Source organism: Podarcis liolepis (genome assembly GCF_965112155.1).
Source record: "Podarcis liolepis genome assembly, chromosome: 12".
NCBI lineage: Eukaryota > Metazoa > Chordata > Lepidosauria > Squamata > Lacertidae > Podarcis > Podarcis liolepis.
Genome location: NC_139563.1, coordinates 60217707 through 60235171, shown reverse-complemented (window position 1 = coordinate 60235171; position 17465 = coordinate 60217707). Strand labels below are relative to the sequence as shown.

Genomic DNA, 17465 nt, shown 5'->3' with positions numbered 1-17465 from the left:
CAAAATGGATGCTAAAATAAAAAAATTCCTTCCAGTAGCACCTTAAAGACCAACTAAGTTAGTTCTTGGTATGAGCTTTCGTGTGCATGCACACGAAAGCTCATACCAAGAACTAACTTAGTTGGTCTTTAAAGTGCTACTGGAAGGAATTTTTTTTATTTTGACTATGGCAGACCAACACGGCTACCTATCTGAAAATGGATGCTGTTATTAATGAACTGTGCTGATCAAAGAGCGAATGGAATGTTCATGTTCTGGCAAAAATACTGTACCTGCAAGGAAGCGTAAAGAATGGCTATCGTTATGTACTGAAGTTCTCACCCTGGACCAACAGGGGGATACTGTAGATAGTTCAGGTCCACATATGCAAATAAGGGATTGAAAGTGACGTTCAGTGATTGGATAGTTACAGAAAATGGTTACTGTTGCGTTCTAGTGGAGCTCTATATAAGCAGGCTGGCTGAACCCTTCAGTTCAGTCCTGTTCTGGTCTGTGAATAAACAAGGGCTGTTTGAAGAATCGCTGTGCCGTCTGATATGTTCACACACAACTTAACACTGGTGACGAAGGTGGGATCAATGGACATCAGAGCACAGCCAGTTGCGGCCACCCTCTGAGCGGAACTGAATCACTGAGCTGAAACACCGAGCGAAATCACTGAAACAGAACCAATTCAGAGCTGACCGTTCTGGCTAGAGCACGGTGTTCCATCCATCGCCTCCACATCGGCATCAGAACCATGGCTTCACTTGTGCCTCTACCGCCGTTTGCGCCAGCCTCTGAATCATGGGACTCCTACCTCACTCAGTTCGACTGCTACCTCCAAGCCAACGAGCTGACGTAAGTATCACCGGAGCGTAAGCGGGGCCGATTCCTCAGCGTCTGTGGGCCTGAGGTGTTCGAGACGGCCCGAGCATTGGTTGCGCCTGTAGCAGTCCAGGCAACACTGTGGGACACAATTCAAGAGAAGCTCCACAACCACTATGCGCCTAAGCCGTCCAAGATTGCTGCCCGCCATGCGTTCTACCACCAGAACAAGGCAGAGGGGGAGTCAATTAACAACAACACTGCCGCTCTCCGGAAGGCCGCGCTGCACTGCGAGTTCTGAGACTTAGACGATGCCCTGATGGATTGAATCGTCTTTGGGGTCCAGGACATCCGTCTGCAATGGTGTCTCCTCGCCAAGCCAGACCTCACGCTGCAGAAAGCCATTGAGGAGGCTGTGGCCTCGGAAGCTGCTGCGGAAGCCCAGGAGATCCGCAAGGCCAGCAGCCTGCGTCTTGCTAGGAAGACAGTTCCAGTGCATCATGAAGAGGCCAGCAGTGATGAGGCATCCTCCAGTGAAGACGATGACGTGCACCAGACAAAGGGGGAGCGCGGGAAGTTCCAACAGAAGTCCAAGGGCCAATTGGAATGTGCCGGGTGCGGAGGCAACCATTCCTGTGCCAAGTGTTGATTCAGAGATGCCATTTGTCGGAAGTGTTCCAGAAGGAGCCACATCGCTTGGTCTGCCGATCGGTTCCGTCCGACACCCTCCCTTCACCGACTCGCAAGTCCAAGTCTTCACTCCAGTCTGCCAAGGAACGCTGTTTCGCTCTCACCAACTGCCACTGCCCATCTGGAACCACGATTGGCCAAACCGACTCGCCTATGTGACGCAAGCTGAACTTCACTGTGCTCATTGATGGAACTCCATGTGACATGGAGATCGACACCAGGTCTGCCCTGTCCATCGTGTCTTGGAGCACCATCAAAAGCCTGGTACCCAGAGTGTCCAAAAGGCAACTCGACTCTCACCATGTACACCTGAGAGACTACCAGGGAAACAACAGTCCTGTGGTAGGAGTTGGCTGGTTCCAGATCACCTTCAAGGATTTTTCGGGCCTGCTCCGACTGGTGGTGGTCGAAGGTCAGCGGCCAAGCCTCCTAGGGCTAGACTGGTTTGATGCCCTCGGCCTGGAAGTCACCGGCATCAACTGCATCTCTAATTCAGAGACCGAGGGTCTGGTCAAAGACTTTGCTGAGGTTTTTGACGGCACTTTGGGGCAATATACAGGTACACCCATCTTTAGCCTTGATCCATAAAGCTAAAGCCACACTGGGTTCTGTTTGCTCTCAAGGCTAAGGTGGATGAACAACTGGACAAGCTGATCGCCCAAGGAGTTTTGGAGCCAGTTGACCACCTCAAGTGGAAAACCCCCATCGTCATGCCTGTCAAGCCGGACGGGTCGGTGAGAATCTGCACCGACTAGAAGTGCATGATCAACAAGGCACTTCAGCAGCACGCTTATCTGGTTCCTGTTGTCCAACACTGCTTCTGTTCCCCTCAGTAGGGAATCCCCTATCACCACTACACGCCTCGTCTTAGGTTTGGTCGGGGTTCTTCCATGAGCTGTCTGTTCCAAGGTCACCTGCACATTCCCTGAGGACTGACTTTGCTGCTCGTCTTCATATACCTGATTGACTGTAATGAGGGAGAGATCCTCAAATGGAGTCTGCTCTTCGTCTTCCATGCTAGGGGAGAGGACCTCAAAGCGATTGTGTATTTCTAAACAATCAGAACGAACCCTGGGCCTCCTACTTCTTTGAGTCACGTTTCTCCATATATCTCCATATATCTTTCATTGGACAGTGTGCTGGTACAGTACTGTGAAGCCAGGCTGCTGGTCCTTGCCTGTCACGCCCACCTTTGGGCATCGGCGGTGTCCTCAGTCACTGTTTTCCAGATGGAAGAGAAGCACCGCTTGCCTACTTTTCCAGGACACTATCTCTGACTGAACAGAATTACAGCCAGCTCGACAAGGAGGCACTGGCACTTGTGGCTGGAATGAAGAGGTTCCATGAATACCTCTACAGCAGGACTTTCGACCTCATCACCGACCACAAGCCGCTTCTGGACCTCCTCGCCGGTGATCAACCAACTCCACCGGTCCTCTCGCTGCGCATGCTGCGATGGACTGTTTTGCTGGCTGCCTACCACTACTGGCTCATCCATCACCCGGGGAAATCGATGGGCCATGCCGACACCCTTAGCCATTGCCCTCTTCCAGTGTTTCTGGAAGACCCGGCTCCTGCTTCATCGCTCCTCCTGATTGAGGATCTTCCAGCAGCACCTGTATCGGCTGCCACTGTGGCCTCCACATCTGCCCAGGATCACACCATCAGCCGTGTGCTCAACTGGGTGTGGAGGGGGTGGCCACAAGGGCCTTTTACATCGGAGTTCCAGCTGTTCACAAACAGACAACACGAACTCTCAGCTCATCGCGGCTGTCTGCTGTGGGGAGACTGCGTCGTGATTCCCCAAGGACTCTGTCAATGCGTACTTGAGGCTCTGCACGTTGGCCACCCGGGAATCGTCAAAATGAAGGCGTTGGTTCGGTGTTACATCTGGTGGCCTAACATGGACAATGCCATCACTGCCTGGGTTTCCGCCTATCAAGCGTGCCAAGAATCTAGGCCTGTTCCACCGGCAGCTAAGGGACACACCTGGGAGACGCCCAAGACACCCTTGTCGAGGGTGCACATTGATCTGGCCGGCCCCTTTCGCGGCTGGCCCTTTATGGTAGTGGTAGACGCCTATTCCAAATGGCTGGAGGTGGCCCTGATTCCCTCCACCCCTATCGAGGCCGTCATCCGGGTGCTGCGAGGCCTCTTTGCAACGCATGGGTGTCCTGATGTTCTCGTCTTCGACAACGGACGGCAGTTCACCTCAGGCACTTTTGAGCGATACCTTTTGGGACTGGGCATCCGCTATGCCCTAACGGCACCATTTCATCCATCCAGCAACGGGCAAGCGGAGAGAATGGTGCGCTCGGCAAAAGAGGCACTGGCGCGCCTGGACCAGGGAGACTGGCATGAGCGGGTCGCCGAATACTTGTTCGTGCAACACATCACCCCTCATGCGGCCACAGGGCAGAGTCCTGCTGAACTGCTTATGGGCTGCTGCCTCAGATCTCTGCTCGACCGGCTGCACCCAGACTTTGCCGTGGGCGAATCCCCAGGCTGTGCCAACGCGCCACGGTCCTTTGTTCCAGGAAAGCAGGTTTTTGCCCGGAACTTTGTGGGGGACATTCCTTGGGTGCCAGCCACAGTAGTGGGAGTCACTGGACCTCGCTCGTACCAGGTGGCACTTGAAAACGGACCTTTGTGGCGCCGGCACATTGATCAGCTTAGGCGCAGGGTTGGGGACTTGGACAGTACCGCAGTGCCCCCAACTGTGCTCGTGGCTCCGGAACAGACACTTACAGATGGCGAGGCTCCACCTACACCTCTCTCACAAACTGCAGGCATGGAGCCGAACCAAGCCGCTTCAGAGGGTCTGCCTGACTTCTCACAGATTCAGACCACTGCCGTGCCTGACATTCCGCCAACTCGACTTGCGGAGGTTCCACCCACAGCAGTGGATCCAGGGGACTTGGTTTCAACGCCAACTAGGGTTGCGCCACAGCCTCAGCAAGAATCGGGCAGCTACCCCAGACCTAGGTACCACTCCCCGGCGGTCTAGCAGAGTTTCCAAGTGCCCAACTTATTTGAGGGACTAAGTTGTTGGACATGTAATACTGTTTCAGTGTATCTGAAGAAGTGTGCATGCACACGAAAGCTCATACCAAGAACTAACTTAGTTGGTCTTTAAGGTGCTACTGGAAGGAATTTTTTTATTTTGACATGTAATACTGTCGGTCTAATGGAAGTAGGTGAAATGTAAGAGATATGCTTTTGTGCCTAATTGAACCATTACGTGTAGCGCTGTATATAAGGAAACCATTACGATTGTAACTAACGCCTTATCTCATAGTTCAGGTCCACATATGCAAATAAGGGATTGAAAGTGACGTTCAGTGATTGGATAGTTACAGAAAATGGTTACTGTTGTGCTCTAGTGGAGCTCTACATAAGCAGGCTGGCTGAACCCTTCCGTTCAGTTCTGTTCTGGCCTGTGAATAAACAAGAGCTGTTTGAAGAATCGCTGTGTCATCTGATAGGTTCACCCACAACTTAACAGCTATGCAATGCTAGTTGCAAACAATGAGTGTCGTATTGTGCCAAAACGTTACAGAAGACCAGGTACAAACAATGCAAGTTGTGAAATGCCAAGAACATGCTAACATGCTAAAGACGAAGGACTGCCAAGAACACGCCAAAGGCAGTGAGAAATGCCCATATTCAGATGAACACCCAAAAAGACTATATAAGAAGAGACTTTCCAGTGAAGGGTGTGTGTCGGACACAGCTGGGATCCCACTGTCAGCCACCCATCCCTTTTACTAGATCTGGCCAACCTAGGGAAAAGGTGGTGAGTATGATTGAAGTGTGTTTGTGTGAGTGACTGAGTGCATGTTCCCTTGTCTTGTTATGTGTTCTCTTTGTTAATCAATAAAGCAATGTTATGTAGAAATTCCAATATATTGGTTGTCTGACTGCTTACTTGCCCTCTTTCTCTAGAGCTTACTGGGTCTCAACTATGAAAACACCTAAACAGCTAAAAGAACCTAATTTATTATTTACAATCTTCTGTTATAGCTCCACATTAGGTCAAAGTGGAATTTCTTATTCTCTACCTAGACAAATATGCACAGCTTTGGAAGAAGCCTTTCATGAGAAAAACTCCTTGCAACTCCAGCCCATCACATTGCCCTTTTGTCAATTCTCCATCTTCTTTGTTGGCATGCAGGCACCTCTACAAAATCTGAATATGGCCCAAGTTATGTAGGATGGTGGAAATGTCAAAATATCAAAATTTAATCATGAAAACAAATGCACTCTGGTTTTATAATCTATTGCTTTAAAAAATAGTTCATTGTAAGACAATGAATGTTTGAAGTAACCAATATAAATAAATTCATAAATCCAAATTAGTTTCATACTGATGTTTATTAATTCATTCAAAGGTTTTCAGATTGCAGGCAGAAGGGTTAAATCATGCTACTGGCTGCTGGCGCTCCCTTCTGGGAATCCTCGGATTCGCTAGACAGGCTCGGCGATCTCGGGTCGTCATCCCCACTCATCCTTCCTTCGTATTCCTCCCCCTCGCTCTCTGTCTCCTCCCTTCTCTGCGTCTCTGCTCCTGAACCCCTGACAATAAGTCTTTCTATGTACTTTGAAACCAAAACAACCGGTTTGACTTTGTTTATGCTTGTTACACCGCTTTGCTATTTGTGGGTGAATGAACACCGAAAGAGCTTATTCGAAGCTTATTCGTCCTTTGCCTATTGCGATGGAACCAAAACACCTATGCTTGATTTGCGCTGGTAACAAACATGTCACTCTGCGATTTTTGGTTGAATGTGCATTCTAACCCCAAAAACACCAACTTGAAATAAGCCCAGTCAGAGCTTTATTATCTTCTTTTTATGTAGATGGAAACCAAAACACCTTTTTGCTTTGGTTTTGGCGTGATTCTGGCGCACACCCAAATAACACCATGCGAATTCACTTGACATTTTGCTTTAGGGAATGGATGGAATGGTCTTCCTGCAGCCTGTGTGACTCTTGCATGTTTTGATTTGCACAACACTTCCATCCTGTTTCTAGGCAAGTTTTTAAAATCTGCATTTTGATTTTTTTTAAGTGAAGAATTTGCAAGAGGATCCAATAACTGTCCTTTTCTCTTTGCAGCAAGTGCAGCACCTGCTGCATGAGTTAAATGCACCAGCAAGGGGCCATGTTTCTTGATGAGGTGCACCATGCAGCTCCTCCGCGCCCCTCCCAAAAATGCAGAATGAAGGAAATCCTCCCCCATCCCTAGTGTGCACCAGAGGGAGGAGTGTTAATGCAGATCAGTGGTTCACTGATGTACTTGTTTTGATGTCAAGGGCATTCAGCAACGTTCCTGCATAATAGGTCCTATTATCCACAGTTTTTCTTAGAGCTCCTGTGGATGACTTATTATTTGCTAAGAAGATCTCTGTGGATCCATTGCACCCTTCTCTGATAATATGGGGAGCAGGGCGGGTTGTGAGAGCCAATGCTGTGGTTCCTTCCAATACCAGACACAGTTTTTAATCTGTCTACTGTGTCATTTATATACTGCCTGTCTCCCATGGGGCTACACCAATTAAAACATTAACACAACTAAATGCCACAACGTATTCTCTGCCCTGGGATTCTCTTCTGCCTTTGCTGAGGCCACCCTCTCCCGTGTCGCCCAGAGGTTCTCTCAGACCAGCTGGTGGTCCCTCCAGGAGCTGATACTTATTAGTTCCCTGGTCTGAACTTCCTTGTTCCACTTCAAACACCTATGGAGGCTGTGTGGATTTAATGTTGTCTTCGGTTTGAAGTTCTAATTGTAATGTGGTTTTTTTGAAAAAGGATTTGTATTTTATCAGCATTTTATTGTTGCATTAATATTTGTTCTGAGCCTTAAAGGTCTTAGTGCTGGGATCATGTGGTGTGTGTGTGTGTGTGTGTGTGTGTTGTGCTGTCTCTAAAACATTTTTTCCTTTAAGTTGTTTTGGGGCAGGGGGCAGAGCAGTTGTAAAACATGAATGAATCTAATCACCTAAAGCCTCTGTGTCACTCTCCTTTTCCACAGGAGATATTCAGTAGCAACATGTGTGAGTCATGAGAAGCTTCCTGTCCTTATTTTTGGGGAGGGGGGGGGCCATCAATATAGCTTCTTCCTGAGAGGCAAAATCAGCAGCAAGAACTGCACCCCTGAGGCCAAATGGCAACAGGAGAAACAGTAGACCTAAGGTGGGAGGGAAAGGACTGTCCTGGTGCTGGGAGGAGACCCCAGAAAACCACCCCCACAAGCGGTGCCAGTTGCGAAAGGCCTGAGTAGGCCCAGAAGCAGGCTGTATGGCTCCAATTCCCACCCGGTGCTTGGGGGTGGGGTGGCTGCAGGCACGGGAGGCCTAAGAAGGCCTGAAGCCGGGGGTGGGGTGGGGGAGAAAAAGGCTGCTCCATCCTGCCAACCCGATCTCCCGCTGGGCCAGCCGCAGGAGGCCTGGAAGGCTGCCGCATGGCCTAGGGGAAGGCTGTGCTGTCCTCGTGGCCCTGATCCCACCCGCTGGGTAAGGGGGGGTAGCGCCGGCCATGGGAGGCCCAGAAGGCCACATTGCAGCATAGAGGTAGGTTCCACCACCCAGGCGGGCCCAATCCAGCCTCCACGCCGCTGGGGGGAGAGGCCCTGGTCACAGGAGGCCTTCCATCCTGCCTGAAAACAGGCGAAGTCTAAGGATCTGGAAGGAACCTGGAAGGAAAGCAAGTGAGCCCAGGCCGAGGAGCATCGGCCCCTTAGGCTGGCCCTCGCCCCACCCTCAGCTAGCTGCCCATAGGCCTGCTGAGATGGGGGCAGGGCGATGGCCTCCCTGGACAAAGGTGGGTGGCTCACCTGTCCCAGGAGCCCACGCAGTGTCGCAAACCTGCCCACCCAAGGGAGGGGGTGAGCGGAAATTACCACTGGATAGAGCTCCTTGCCAAGGGCACAGGGGACCCTAGGGAGCCCTCTGGTCATTCGTGTACAACTGCAAAGCAGTGGGGGGGATTTGCAAGGGAGAAGCATCAGGCAGGGAGATGGCTGCTGTTATGTATACAATGGTCTGTGTTTGCCTGAGCTTGAGTCTGGACTAAGGATTCGGAGCTCCTGTGTTCAGATTCCATACAGGATGTCCAATAACAGAACATTTCAGGATTTGGGCCACTGCCCTTGAACTCTGAGTCACGATTCACAGCTTGGAAGTTTAGGCAGCCAACCACATTGGGAGTGGGAGTGGACCGACAAGGATGGGGTGATAGGCTAGGTATGCAGCCCTGGCTAGCTTCCGCAAGCTGAAATCACTGCTGGGGAGCTGTTGCCTCAGCTGAGCTGAAAGCACCAGCTGCTGCAACAAGGCAGAGCACACAAAGTGGAGGTCATGGCCACCCAGGGCCACAATGAGGAATTTGACACCACGGTTCAGGGGAAATGGGACCTAAGGTTGAGTTCTTCCTTGCAGCCAATAAGGCAGGCATGTCCAAAGTCCGGCCTGGGGGCCATTTGCGACCCGCGACCGGGTTTAGAACAGCCCCCCATGCAATTTTGAAAAATCAATGTGCTGCGGCCCTCAAGTGCCTGCCTGCTGCTCTGCTTGAAGGAAGGTTAGAGGCAGGCGGGCCGGGCTGCGATTGGTGCATTTCTGGCGGCGCCGCCGCCGCGTGCTTGGTCGCAGGTTTTGCTTGCCAGAACCGCCGGCTGGAGCTGCTGGCCATGGGGAGGGGCTCGGCCGAAAGACCCAGGAGATGCCGGAGGAGAGGCGGGCCGGGCGAGAGAGAGTTGCGCCGGAGCCGCAGGAGGAGGGCTGGAGCAGCTTCTCTCGCTCTCTCCCTCTCTCCCTCTCAGTGCTGCCAGCGGGCCCAGCCCATTTCGGAGGGTGCGCAATGGCGCCTCAGAGCAAGGCGGCCTCCGCCTAATTGAACCCTCTTCCTCCCTCCCTCCCTCCCTCTGTATCTGCCACCCTGCGCTCCCCGTCCCATCGCAACTGTTCCTGTCTAAAGGAGATTGGGTGGGTGGGGGAGGTGGAACAGCCCCCCCTTCCATATAGGGGTGGGGGTTTTTTGGTCTCTGGAATCTTGTGGAGCGCAATGTTTTCTCGTCTCTCTTCCACCCCACCCCCCTTCTCGCTTAATCTCATCACTTACTCTTCTCCACCCCGTGTCTTTTCTCCTCCCCATCAGGTATGGCACTCTGTGTGTGTGTGTGTGTGTGTGTGTGTGTGTGTGTGTGTGTGCGGCACACACATATAGACACATATACAGTGGTACCTTGGGTTAAGAACTTAATTTGTTCCAGAGGTCCGTTCTTAACCTGAAACTGTTCTTAACCTGAAGCACCACTTTAGCTAATGGGGCCTCCTGCTGCTGCCACGCGATTTCTGTTCTTAACCTGAGGTAATATTTCTGGGTTATCGGAGTCTGTAACCTGAAGCGTCTGTAACCCGAGGTACCATTGTATACTGTCTTTCCCCCAGCAATGGAGAGGAGAGCACTTTTAAGGAGAGAGGGAAGAAAAAGGGGGAGACAAACACACACACTTCCTTTAACTATTTTTTTCTTGTTTTGTTTACAACCCTCACCAAGAGATTTGTGCCAGCTTGGTGTTATGTTCCTGTTCATATTTTTTGAACTTAAAAGTTGACAGACAACCTTTATTACCAATAATATGTAATGTACTTTACAATGTTCCTGACATATATTTCAGGTTCCTGGATTTTTTCCCCATCTGGCCTTCAGATATGAAAGGCAGAGTGATTTAACACCTGTTTAGATTTGCTCCAGGACCGGATGGACTGACTTCTAGATACTACAGATCTTTGAAAGAATGGTTAATACAACCATTAAAGGAAGTCTGTAATGAAATATTGGAAGGGAAAAGGGCACCTGAGTCGTGGAAAGAAGCATACATTACACTTATACCAAAATTAGAGTCTGAAAAGACGCAACTTAAAAACTACCGTCCCATATTACTGCTTAATGTGGATTATAAAATTTTTGCAGACATTTTGGCTAAAAGATTAAAAAAGGTGCTAGCAAAAGAAATTCATAAAGACCAAGCGGGCTTTCTCCCGGGCAGGCATTTGTCTGATAATACGAGGAATATAATTAATATTCTAGAAAAGCTACAAGTGAAGATTAACACTAAAGCTGTTCTGATTTTTGTGGAAGCGGAGAAAGCCTTTGACAATATTTCCTGGAGTTTTATGAAGAAGAATTTATCGGGGATGGGGGTTGGTAAAAGCTTTGGAAATGGCATAGGTGCAATTTACTCAGAACAAAAGGCTAAATTAATTGTGAATAACGTAGTGACGGAAGAATTCAAGATTGAGAAAGGAACGCGACAGGGCTGCCCAATCTCTTCATTGCTTTTTATTTCGGTCCTGGAGGTTCTGTTAAATATGATTAGAAGGGACCAATTGGTTAAAGGTATACAAGTGGGAGCTAAACAGTACAAACTGAAAGCATTTGCAGATGACCTAGTATTGACTTTACAGGAGCCAGAATCAAGTACAAAAAGAGTATTAGAATTGATTCAAGAATTTGGCCAGGTAGCAGGTTTTAAGCTGAATAAGATGAAAACTAAGGTTCTGGAGAAAAACCTGAATGTGATTGAGAGAGAGAAGTTTCAGAGGGAGACAGGTCTGACACTGGTTAAGAAAGTGAAATATTTTAAGGTTATATTATGAAGCTGCAGCTTTCTGTTGGATGAGGGACTGGTTACTCCTAGAGAACACTGATGTCCTAGATCTGGAAGGGTTTAATAATGCTTTTGGATGGCATGCATATTTGTGGTACGACAAGGTAAAGGTTCATAAAGGGTTTAAAAACCATATTGTCAGAAAAGCAATATTTATTGTCTGGACAAAATACAAAGACTTATTAGAAAATAAGACCCCAAGATGGTTATCACCAATGGAGGCTAAGGCCCGGAAAAGACTCAATATGGAGGCCGGCTGGCCGAAATAATAGAAAAAATCGGAGATAATTGGAGGTTGCAGAGCTTGGAGAAATTAAAGAATAAGGTGCGAGATTGGTTACATTACGCTCAAATTAAAGAGGTTTTTAATTTGGATAAAAAGATAGGATTCCAGGTGGAAAAATCGAAACTAGAGACAGAACTGTTGGAACCAAATATTAAGGTACTTTCGAGAATGTATAACTTGCTGCTTAAATGGAATACTCAGGATGAGACAGTTAAATCAGCCATGATAAAATGGGCTCAGGATATTGGGTATAACATTATGTTTGAGGACTGGGAAAGGTTATGGACCACCGGAATGAAATTCACGGCATGTAATGCCTTGAAGGAAAATATTATGAAAATGATATATAGGTGGTACATGACTCCAGTCAAGCTTGCAAAAGTATATCACCTGTCTGATAATAAATGTTGGAAATGTAAGGAGGCTGAAGGAACATTCTTTCACCTCTGGTGGACCTGTCCAAGAGTGAAGGCTTTCTGGGAAATGATCTATAAGGTGTTAAAAAAGGTATTTAAATATACCTTCACTAAGAAACCAGAGGCCTTCCTCTTGGGCATCGTCGGCCAGAAAGTGTTAAAAAAGGACAGAACTTTCTTCATGTATGCGACTACAGCAGCAAGAATACTTATTGCAAAATATTGGAAGACACAAGATTTGCCCACACTGGAAGAATGGCAGACGCAACTGATGGACTATATGGAACTGGCCGAAATGACTGGCAGAATCCGAGATTTAGGAGAAGAAACAATGGAAGAGGATTGGAAAAAGTTTAAAGACTATTTACAAAAATAGTACAAATTGTATGAATGTTAAGAAATTGCACGATTCAGAAAAGTATGGTTCCAGTAACTTGACTGTGGGATGTAGAAAATTAAGTGATATGTAAGAAAAGGATGAAGCTTAAAGCAATATTTATGTTAAACTTAAGTTAAAATCAATTGATTAAAACTACTTTAAGTTAAGAAATATAACATTTGAAAGGTACAAAATAAGGAATGAAACAAGGTAACAATTTGCTGACATTTTTATTATAGAGAATGCAGGGTAAGGGAGACGCGAGGAGGTCCAATTAGTTATACAAAAAACGTTACGAACAGTTGAGGTTTTTTCCCATTTTTTCTCTTTTATATATTTTGTTGGTGTATTTGTATTTGTATCTATTTCTTTGTTTGTTATTTCTCTTGGTGAAGGGATTTTGTGTGTTCAATATGTGATTTTCTGTTTTATGTTTGAAAACTTAATAAAATATTTTATAAAAAAAAAGAAAGTGAAATATTTAGGGGTTAATATGACTGCTAAAAATGTGAATCTATTTAAGGATAACTATGAAAAATGTTGGACTGAAGTGAAAAAAGATTTAGAAATATGGTCAAATTTGAAGCTATCGTTGCTAGGCCGAATTGCTCTGATAAAAATGAATGTATTGCCAAGAATGTTATTTCAGTTAATCACTGCAAATTTTGGACAAAATGGACTGTTTCAAGAAGTGGCAGAGAGATATTTCTAGATTTGTCTGGCAGGGCAAGAAGCCTCGTATAAAATTTAAGATTTTAACTGATGCTAAAGAGGTGGATTTGCCCTGCCAGACTTAAAACTTTATTATGAATCAGCCGCTTTTTGCTGGCTGAGAGAGTGGATGCTTCTTGAAAACACGGATGTTTGGGATCTGGAAGGTTTCAATAATGTATTTGGTTGGTATGCATATTTGTGGTATGATAAGGTCAAAGCACACAAAGCGTTCAAAAACCATATTGTAAGAAAAGCACTGTTTAATGTCTGGATAAGATATAAGGATTTGTTAGAAAATAAAACCCCAAGATGGCTGTCACCTATGGAGGCAAAGGCCCAGAAAAAACTCAATATGGAGGCCAAATGGCCGAAGTATTGGGAAATCTTGGAACAAGAGGGTGACAGATTAGAATTACAGAGCTTTGAAAAACTAAAAAACAGAGTGCGAGATTGGCTCCATTATTACCAAATAATGGAGGCATATAATCAGGATAAAAAACTAGGTTTTCAGGTGGAAAAATCAAAGCTGGAAACAGAATTGTTAGATCCAAAAACGAAGAATTTGTCAAGAATGTATAACTTGGGACTTCCGGCGAGGCAGCATGGCGGCTGCAGCAGCAGAAAAGAGCTCCTGAAGCCAGCCAGAGTAAAAGGTTCTGTCTGACCGATTCCCGGGCTTCCAGGACTGCTGCTGCCAGCTCTGCCAACTGAGAGGAATTGGGGGTGCCTTTCAAAGGAGCCAAAACACCCCCCCACGACCCTGATTGAGCCGGAAAGGCACCCGACCCCCCCACCCCCCCAACAGCCGAGAGGAGCTCCAAATCCAGGAAGACAGTGGAGCTAACACAGAGAGGGAGAAAAAGAAAAGGGGGAAAGAAGAAGAAAAAGAAAGAAAAAGGAGCCCTAACTTTACTTTACCGATGCTGCCCCCATCTCTGCTGACAAAGAAGAGGGGAGGTAGGTGAGCACGGAAGGCAAAAGAAGCTCCGAAAACACGTGGCTGAGCCAACTGGAGCCTACCCCTCCAGCTGCAAAGCCGCATGACAAAGGAGATAGCAGAAAAGAAAGGAAGAAACTACCCCCTTCTTTTCTCCTTTTTTTTTAAAAAAAAACAAAATCCTTTTTTTAACTCCTTCCTACCTTTTTTTTTTTAAAAAAAGAAATTCTTTTTTATTCCCCCCCCCATATACCTACTTTCATCATTTTTCTTTTTAAAAGAGGGGCCACTGCTGCTGCAGCCACCCTTTATTTGAATCTTTATTTTTATTTCTATCTTTTCTACACACTATTTAAAGACACACTTTTCCACACACACACACCCTCAATTTAAACCTCATTTTATTTTCACCTCAAACTCCCCTCTTAAGAATTAAAATGGCAGTACCCGGAAGACAGCCCTGAACCATCACAGGCCATTTCCTGGGACTGCCACTTCGCCCCAGACTTTCCACTCCCTTTTACCTATCCTCTTTTATCTATACTTTACTCATTTTTTTTTAAAAAAATATATAATAAAAAGCTCTATCTATCTATCTATCTAAAGACAACCCTACTTTTTTTTTTTTACCTTTAATTCTCATTTTTATCTTTTACCCGTACATTTTTAATTACTTTTTTACAAACAAAAAATAATAACAATAATTAGGGGGAAATATTATTATTTATCTTTTTTCTATTTTAACCACACATTCCCCCCCCTCTCTTTTTAAAGCCCTTTCTTTTCTATTTGTTGGCTTGTTTTTGAGGGGGGAATCTTTTGCCCCCAGCTACGACCACCACTCTCTTTTAAAACAAAAATTTCCTCCATATCACTGCTATTGTTATTGATACTCTCCCCCTCAACTCCCCCCCTCTTATTTTTCTCTCCCATTTTTCTCTCCCCTCTCTCTCTTCACCCCTCCTCATTCTTTCCCTTTATCCCACCTTTCATTTTCCATCCCCAATTTTGTTTTCTATCCCTTTTATTTTTTAAAATCAACCCCCCCTTTTTAGCCTGTTCGTCAGTTTGTTTTTGAGAGGGGAGCCCTTCCCCCACCCCCTCTTTTAAAATAAGACTTTCCCCCATACCATTGCAGCAGCTCACCCTCCCTCCCTCCTCCCCTCTCCCCCTCTCTTTTCTTCTCCTTCCTTTCCCCACCCTTCCCCCTCCTCCTCTCCTTTTCTCTCCCTCCTCCCTCTCTCCATCCCCCCTTCCCCTAAAGGAAACACATACACACATTCATATCACCCTATCATAACTTGCCCCCCTCATACTATAGCTAAAACTACTGCTGCAATCTAATACCGCTGATATTACTGTACTATCTCTCCCCACTCTTTCAACTCTCTTTTTGTCTCTCTCTCTCTCTTCTCTTTTACTCCAATCTCCCCTCTCCCCCCCCGCCTCCCCCTTCTTCTTTCTTTCTTCTTCTTCTTCCCTTTTCTCCTTCCACCCTTTACATATAGCCTATTTGTCTGTCTCTGTTTCTAAGCGCACTCCCAACCCCAATTTCCACCTTAACTGGACCCCAGTACCCCTTTTGGGTATATACAACCCCCTCCTAACCAAATATTTCCCCTGGCCCCACCCCTCTAATCTCTTGCATCTCTACCTGCTAACCCCCCTCCCTTTATATGAACTGTCTGTCCGTTAGTCTACCCATCTCTGCCTACCTGCCCCCCCAAGCCTCGGCGGCATCGCTGAGGCAACTAAGAAAACCCAAGAGAAGTTCTTAAAACACAGGCTAGAAGTGACACAAATGACCACCTAATCCAAACGCTCTGTACAGCTACCAGCCAACAAAGCCTGATCAGCTCAGCAACGCAACAATACCCAGGAATCACCACTGCCACAACTCCTAACCACCACACGCCCTACCCCAAGTGGACGCCAAGCCAACCTCAAACCAAAACTATCAGGGAGACTGAGATGACACCAACCAGGGAGATGGCAAACAATGCTAAGATGGTAACTCCCCTTCAAGATGATGACCACCCAATAACAAAACGAGATCTGAGGGAAATGGAAGCAAGATTAGAAGCACGATTAGAAGAAACACTGAAGGCCACAATGGCTCCCATGCAGGTACTAATCAACAATCTAACCTCCAAAGTGGAAGCTCTAGAGAACAAAAACCAAACACAAGAAAGAATAATAGAGCAATACCGGGAGGAGAACGCACGTGTGAACAAGAAACTGGACGAACTGGTAAACCAAATGGAAGCAGAACACAGAGAGATGAAAATTAAGCAAGCGGACCTCGAAGACCGCAACAGACGTTGTAACATCCGCTTCCGCAACTTTCCTGAAAAAACAGAGGAGAAAAGCCCAGCAGACCTAATTATACGCTGGCTGAAAAACACAATCCCAAGCCTGAAACTTGAGGCAGATGACTTGGAGAGGGCTCACAGAGCCCTAAAACCTATGCCAAAACCCAGCGCCCCCCCAAGAGACATCATTGTATGCTTCACACGCTACAAAAAGAAGGAAGAGATATGGCACCAACTCAGAAACTCAAGCAACCTTCGATATGGAGAAACCCCCATTCTGGCCTTACAGGACCTGTCTCAGGATACCCTAAACCGGAGGAAAAACTAGACTCCCTAGAAATTAACAAAACAATGATCAACATTCTATACTCTAAACAACGCTTCTACGAATATGGAGGGAAAAACTCCAGATTACTAGCAAATAGATGTAGGAAAAAAGCACTCAAAACAAGAATAACATTCTCTCCCAAAGAAATAATCTCAGAATTTGCAGAATTTTACTCCAACCTATACACCTCCCATAACCCACCAGAGAAGGAAATCAGAAAATTTCTAGCAGGACTGACCATGCCTACCCTAACTAATGAGGAACACGAATTCATGGACAGCCCTATCACCCCAGAGGAAATAGATGCGGTCCTCAAAAAACTGAAACCACATAAAGCCCCAGGCCCAGACGGCTTCACAGCAGAATTCTATAGGAAATTCAAAGAACCCTTGATGCCCTACATGACCCGCCTATTCAACGACATCATAAGAGGAGGCCCCATCCCCAAAACCTGGACCCACTCCAAAATAGTCTCCATCCCAAAACCACTAAAAGACAGCCTCAAAGTCGAATCATACCGCCCAATCTCATTAATAAACCAAGACTACAAGATATTCACATCAATCTTGGCCAACCGCCTAAAAATCTTTCTACACAAGTTAATAGCCCCAGACCAGACTGGCTTTGTCCCTGGCCGCAATATAACAGACCCCATCAGGAAACTACTGAACCTGATCGAACACAGCAAGGCAACCAAACTCCCATTGACAATTATGTCCCTAGACATCCTCAAAGCCTTTGATTGCATAGAGTGGAAATACATATTAGCAGTACTAACTAACATGAAATTTGGCCCCAACTTCCTACAAATCCTCAAACAGATATACTCCCAAGCCTCAGCAAAATGCAGAACTAACAATATGGATTCTAATACTATAGCTATCCAAAGAGGCACGAAACAAGGATGCCCACTGTCTCCCTTC

At 46.6% G+C, this 17465-nt stretch overlaps 2 long non-coding RNA genes across 2 annotated transcripts in view; both read right to left on the bottom strand.

Annotated features, from left to right (window-relative positions):
- LOC310690215 overlaps window positions 1-17465 on the bottom strand; it is a 425716-nt gene that overhangs the window by 185110 nt on the left and 223141 nt on the right. The gene's annotated exons all lie outside the window — the stretch shown is intronic.
- Window positions 14834-16533, bottom strand: LOC310690206. Its single transcript, XR_014517977.1, has 2 exons — window positions 15324-16533; window positions 14834-15287 (listed from the first exon to the last, which is right to left on the bottom strand). It is a non-coding gene; the product is annotated as an uncharacterized lncRNA (long non-coding RNA).